The following is a 7,122-nucleotide window of genomic DNA, read 5'->3' on the forward strand; positions in this document are numbered from 1 at the left end:
AAATCAAATTTCCCTGAAGGAAAAAGATTTTTCCTCAAGGGAAATTGTTTTTTCCTCAAGGGAAAAAGATTTCCCTTAGGGAATTTGCTGCATAATTATTTCCTTCGAGGAAATTCTATTTCCTTAGAAGAAATTCTTTTTCCTTAGAGGAAATTCTTTTTCCTTTGAGGAAATTTGCAGCTTCAAATTTTCCTTCGAGGAAATTTGCAGCTTTAAATTTTCCTTTGAGGAAATACTTTTTCCTGTGAGGAAATTTGTAGCTTCAAATTTTCCTTGGAGGAAATACTTTTTCCTGTGAGGAAATTTTTGACAAACATTTTTCCTTGGAGGAAAATTCAAGACAACAAATTTCCTCTGAGGAAATCATTGTTCTTCAAATTTCCTCTAGGGAAATTTCTGAACATCAAATTTCCCTTAAGGAAATGTTTTTCCTCTATGGAAATCTCATAACAGTACAAACAGTATTAATATATTTTCTCCTAGACTGAATTATTGATACAAAAGATAATTAAAACTTTATTACTGTAATACAAATTTTCATGGTGAGTATTTAACATACAAAAACAAAAGGCTGACTGTTTAGTATGTTTAAGACAATACAATAATAAGCAAAACGCAATGAATATCATACCATTTGTGATGTTATTAATATTGTGCTCATATTTGAATATTAAATAAAATAAACACTTTTCATGTCAAATTAACTTGTCTTCTGTTTCAGCTGCTGTGTATTCGACCCTCTACATAACAGTTCAGTGCATAAATAATTCAATCCACAAGACATCTTCCTTCAATTTGTTGAATAAATTTTGGCAACATGTTCTTCAAACATCTTCTTTGTATATTTGATATGATTTGTGATGTTATTAATATTGTGCTCATATTTGAATATTAAATAAAATAAACACTTTTCATGTCAAATTAACTTGTCTTCTGTTTCAGCTGCTGTGTATTCGACCCTCTACATAACAGTTCAGTGCATAAATAATTCAATCCACAAGACATCTTCCTTCAATTTGTTGAATAAATTTTGGCAACATGTTCTTCAAACATCTTCTTTGTATATTTGATATGATGGAGCCATGTACATGAATGGATAAAGCAGGTGTTTATTTCGACAACAAACATGACAAAGATACTATTATTTTTCTTAATTTCTCCATAATCCATCAGTGAATATGAATGTAGGTTGTTACATTTTACACAATTGTGTTCTTTGATAGTACTCCATTTTGTTTATAGCAATTTTGTAGGATTTTTTTTCTATTTCTTTTTCCAGAAAAACACACAGTTGAGTTCATTTCACATTAGTAATCCAATTAGCACATTATGTAGAAAAGTATTAACAATTAAAATTCCTCTTCAGTATAGACCTGCAGGACCTGTTGATGATCATAAAAACCAAGATATCTATAAATACACAAAATAAAAAAACAAATGTTATAAATTGAGAAAAAAACAGCAATATAAATAAGCTTATTTTATCATGTTTAAATGAACATTTTGAGAAACTTTCATTTGATATTCTTACTTGTCATGCTTATGAGTTCTCTTATTTCAGTGCTTTGTGTCCAAGATTTAATATTCTTTGTTTAGTACCTTGCAATGATATTTAAAATTGAGCCACTTGCAATAGTTGTTATAGAATGTTCATATGTTGTGTTAATATTTGAACCACTGTCCTATATTATGGTCAGGTTGAGTGCTCACAGACATGCATGAGGCCTAAATTAATATATTGTTTGTTTCCCTAATCCCTATTCTGACAAGCCAGGTGTGGGTAGGTAGGTAGGTAAATAATTTTATTTTTCCCAAAAGCCTGAATATTATTGGATGATCCGGCAAGCCCGAAAAATCAGAAATGAATAAAATAATATTTGGCTTAGTTTTGACAATAAAATTTTATGAGTAGGGCCATTTTTGCAGGGTCGGTCGGGATTGGAGAAACAAACAATATTTTATATTAGGCCTGATTTTTTTTTATTAATTGTTATTGCCTTTGAACATGTTGAACAAAATTGGATTGTTTAAATCTTTATATGTTGAGATCTTTAATGAATGACATATAAAGGAAGTGTTTTCTCATTATTGAAGGCAGGCCCAAGATTGGCCTTTAATTTCTTGCATCCACTTCATTGAACTCTGGTGGATAAGTCACTCATTTACCATACCATATTTTCTTATTTTTATATGAGTCATCATTCAAAGGCAATTTCTTTTATTACTGTAATTCAGAAATTATCCAAACTTTTTAGTAATGTGAATAATGTGACTGGGTGAGTATCGCAAAAATAAGAAATCATATTTTGATAACAGAAACATATATATATATATATATATCATGTAACTATATAGATCTTTATGCAGATTTTTTTTGTAATCACAATAAGTTGTCCATTCCCTGAAAAATCTGAATTTACAGTATATAGAAGTGGTCTTACCATTTAGGCCTTGTTGTATTCTGTTTATCTTGTTTTGCGCTCATTTCTATTGTAACTGTTTATATTTTTCATTATTTTTCTATATTCCTTGTCCTATAAAACATAAAAAAGGTAAATACTATTATTAAACATCAGTTTGTGTTTTTCTGTATATGCAGTTATATTTAAAAAGAATGGAATATTTGTGCTATTTCATTTCACAAACTTTTTGCCAGTCATGACCTTCAAAGACTTTCACCCTGGTCAATAGTTTAAAAAACAAACATTCCCATACTTTTTCTTTGTGTTCGTACTAATTTTTCATAAATTTGACAAAAAAGACATGGTGATTCAACTTTTCTTCTATAATTTGTTTCGCTTGACTACGTTAAACTCTGAAATATTGTTAACAGTATAATCTGTATGTGTCTCACTCGTCAAAATTTCAAATTAATATATAAATAACCAATAAAAATGCTATGCATGGCTCAGCTTGATACAAACGTACAGGTCGAACCCAGAACAGTTGGGGCAAGTATGGACACAACATTCAAGCTCGATACAACTCTGAATTTTGAATTTTTATTGTGATTCAATAGTTGATGCAGCATAGGTTTCTGACACAGAATGAATGTGGTCCAATGGTCCAAGTACTTAAAACATTTTAAATTGACAATTAACCTCTAAAATGGCCCAATATTCAAAATCTCAATACATGGTTAGATGCAGCATATCAACATGATCAAAGAACCCCAATAATTCATTTTTTGATGAAATCAAACAAAGTTAAATTTTGGACCCTTTAGAACTCAATGTGGACCAATTTGATAACGGCCAAAATATAAAAAATCTTAACGAATGGTTAGATTCAGCATATCATAGAGCCTCATATAATCAATTTTTGTTGAAATCAAACAAAGTAAAATTTTGGACCCCGATTTGGACCAACTTGAAATTTGGGCCCATAATAGAAAAATCTAAGTAAATATTCAGATTCAGCATATTAATCTGAACACCAAGAATTTAAATATTGTTAAAATCAAAATAAGTTTAATTTTGGACCCTTTGGACCTTAAGGTAGACCAATTTAAACAGGACCAAAAAACTAGGAATCTAAATACACAGTTAGATTTGGCATATCAAAGAACTCCAATAAATCAATTTTCTATAAAATCAAACAAAGTTTAATATTGGCCCCTTTTGGCCCCTAATTCATGTAATTCCTAAACTCTGAACAAAAACTCTGGTCACAAACATTGTGTTTGAATTTCACAGATTTCTATTAACTTGTACTAAAGTAATTAAGCGGAAACTAAATGTCCTGGGACAACGACGACTACATGATAAAATTGAGAATGGAAAAAGGGAATGTGTCAAAGAGACAACAACCTGACCATAGTTTCGAGGGTTGGAATCCTTTTCTTTTACCGACCAATGCATTTGAATGGGAGATATAGTTGGAACCCCTCTTTACTCATGGTTGGGACCCCCCTTTGAAAATGGCTGGATCCGCCCCTGAGAAGCATTATAGAAAAATCTATAAGCTTTAACTCAAAATAAGGATCATTTTATTTTTAAAGGGCAGGCACGGATCCAGAGGGGGGTTCAAGGGATTGGAACCCCCTATTTTTGGATTATCAATGCATTTGAATGGGGACATGTAATTGGACCCCCCCCCCCTTCCCCTTTTGTCCTGGGTTAGAATCCCACCCCCACCCGTTTTTAAAATGACTGGATCTGCCCCTTAAGGGTCTATAATTAAGTTTGACAACATCAGACATACTACTTTATCAAAAATAAATGCCACATTTCATCCAATTTAATTTCATCCCTTACTTGCTATTTCATCCATAATATTTAAAGAAATATAAATTTGGGAGTAGTATGATTTTAATTTGCAAGTTATTAACTATCCAAACTAGAGACCTAATCATGCTAATAGAGTAGATATCCTTGACTAATTTAAATCAAACTTGGGGTGACTGGGAACAAAGATTTAAGGGAATAGATGACAGTTTACCTACAATGACCTAGTTTCATAACAATAGCATACATTAATAAAGACTACATGGTCACTCTTATGTTTAAATTTTGGGTGTTCATTTTTTAATGTGTAAAGCTAACAATTTCAACTACATACAAGTATCAAGATTTGATCCTACATTATTTAAATATTGAAAAAAATAGCTTTTTAAATTTGGATCTATATATAATTGTGTATGTCACATGGATGTATTTTAATGTAAAGCATCTGAAAAATCATTAGCCGTCTCATCATGCTCATATTAATTTCAGTTCTTTAAAAGGCAAATTTATATGAGCTTATGCTGAAAATAGAGATTTCTTATTAAGGAGAAATCCCTGCCCCCCTTTTTGTGTGAAAAATTTTGTTGATTATATAGGGAATCACAGAAACATGACTGAGGCAAGCATCCCCCATCTGAACCCCCCTCCCAAATGAAAAGTTCTGGATCCGCCCGTCAACCTTTCACTCAGGTCATTGGTGAAGAGTTGTCACACAAAATAAATGATACCAAATGTTCATATGAATATGTTTTTAGCCAGTGTAGGTGTAAGTCTGTCAGGAGGCAACCATTTGATTTGTACGGTGAAAAATGTGATTAATCTTGCTTGGTAAACTTGTGCTATAAATAAAAATTACCAATCCATTAAAAAATCCGTGAGCCCAATCTCATCCAGTAAATAGATTATTGTCTGTTTTCGAAGTTATATGGAAGTAAGTTAGTAGTCCAGATAATTATGACGCATTGCAAGGCCTTTTTTCTGTGGAGAAGTGTAGAATGGGGGAATGGAACCAATAAATTGATCGGATCCGAAATGTTCTTCCCAGTAGGCTAAAGGAGCACCGATTATTTTGTAGGTAATTATTATTAGTGTCGGTGGTCTCACAAATCAGAGTGAATATTGCATGCACATTAAAATTAGCAGAGAAGAGACAATTATCAACTTGTGTTTTATTCATTTTCTCGCAGTTATTTACCGTAAATCAGCTATATAGACATAGGAAGATGTGGTGTATGTATATATAACCCAAAACAGGTGTTCGGTTCTAGTATATATATAGTGGCTATAGTCAGAGACATGTATACTAATAATATACATGTATTTATATGTCTCTGCTATAGTATATGACTTTTAAATAACAATTATCAATTATATCTGTATTTTGTGGCGGGTCGAAGGGGATGGAATCCGGGGTTGGACTCCCCTAGCTTTTTGTGAGCAATCATTGCATAAATGATAATCTAGGGAATCCTCTCAAGTTCCTATATACAAGGTGATAGGACGTTCCGTTGGAATAGGTTACCTGTGCATCAGGAAAAGTTTTAATATAGGAACCTTAAAAATATGTGAACAGGTCGGGAACTCTCTTTTGACACTTAGGCATGTTAGGTATTGCACTGTTGCATTACACACCAACCAAAACGCAAACAATATGGGAAAAGATAACATTTTAACCTACACAATATATGAATAAGGTATACACTTTTGAAATCTAAATTATATGAAAAGGGTGGGGTAACATAAACCCAGCGGCAATGACACACCTTATTTAATGGAGACATGTAGTTGGAACCCCCTTAATCATGGCTAGATCCGCCCATGATTTTACATGTAAATCAAGCCCCGGGTATTTTTTGGCATAACGGTAACCACAAAAAAAGGGGGGGCTATTTAAAAGCACGAGGAATTATAAATATACAATTCAACAGGGGTAGAGTGCATGGAGGAATGGGAATTAAAATTGTCTCTTCTCGATGATAGAAAAAAGTATCTTGGACGTTATTTTCATCATCTTGTCTAAAACACTCTGAATAATGAGCTTCAAGGCGAAAGCAAGGCATGTGAAATACTAATAACATACACTTCTTTTTTTATACGTTGTATGGACAAACCCATAAATCCCTCAAAAAAATTGCTTGATTCATGTCATATCAAATAAATTACAGCGCGGAAAGGTAACTTTAATTTAATATCAAACCTAAATTTTTGTTATATTTTTCAATAAATTTAAAAATCTTAATTAGGCATGCGTGAGTTCCATTTCATGAAACCTACACAGATTTCTATAAAACAAATAAAAAATTATAAATACAGTTTTTCAATTCTTTCCGGCATAGATCGATTAAAAAAATAATCTTTATACGAGTTTGGTTGAATTATTTCACTTCATTATAATGATAAATCCTTTAGTTCTTAAATTTTTAATTAAAATGAATTTATCATTTTGTTATCTAACGATAAACTTTTTAAATTGAAGTGACATGGTCAGTAACCTAATTAGTTGCATGGCTGATTACCATCTTACAGGTGACCCAGTAATTTTCCATATGACAGTAGCGTGTGCCCTTGGGGTTATATCGGGGTGTGTATAACTTATTTTCTGGGGAACATCCTGTCCACGTGTAGTACTTAGCATATATCGCAACAGATGACATTAAACAAATTTTCTTTGTAGCATCGGAGGCAATTTCATGTTCGACCACACAAAATATTTCACAAAAAAGATATGATAAAATCAAAAGAAAAAGATAAAGAAATATTAACAAATAAAGGTGGAATTGAGTAAACGGGGATTCGTGTTTTTATGAGCTTATTTTCAGTGGACAACAACAAATGGAAGTTTTTAACGACCTTAATTGTGTGACCTAAAGTTGTTGATGTTTGTGTCATTTTGGTC

General features: G+C 32.0%; 1 long non-coding RNA gene across 1 annotated transcript; it reads right to left on the bottom strand.

Moving 5' to 3' along the window:
• Positions 1-861: 861 nt before the first annotated feature.
• LOC143050982 (uncharacterized) lies at positions 862-5,172 on the bottom strand. Its single transcript, XR_012970524.1, has 3 exons — positions 5,083-5,172; positions 2,442-2,534; positions 862-1,410 (listed from the first exon to the last, which is right to left on the bottom strand). It is a non-coding gene; the product is annotated as an uncharacterized LOC143050982 (long non-coding RNA).
• Between the last annotated feature and the right edge of the window lie 1,950 nt (positions 5,173-7,122).

Source organism: Mytilus galloprovincialis, chromosome 11, assembly GCF_965363235.1.
Source record: "Mytilus galloprovincialis chromosome 11, xbMytGall1.hap1.1, whole genome shotgun sequence".
In the NCBI taxonomy this organism is placed as follows: domain Eukaryota; kingdom Metazoa; phylum Mollusca; class Bivalvia; order Mytilida; family Mytilidae; genus Mytilus; species Mytilus galloprovincialis.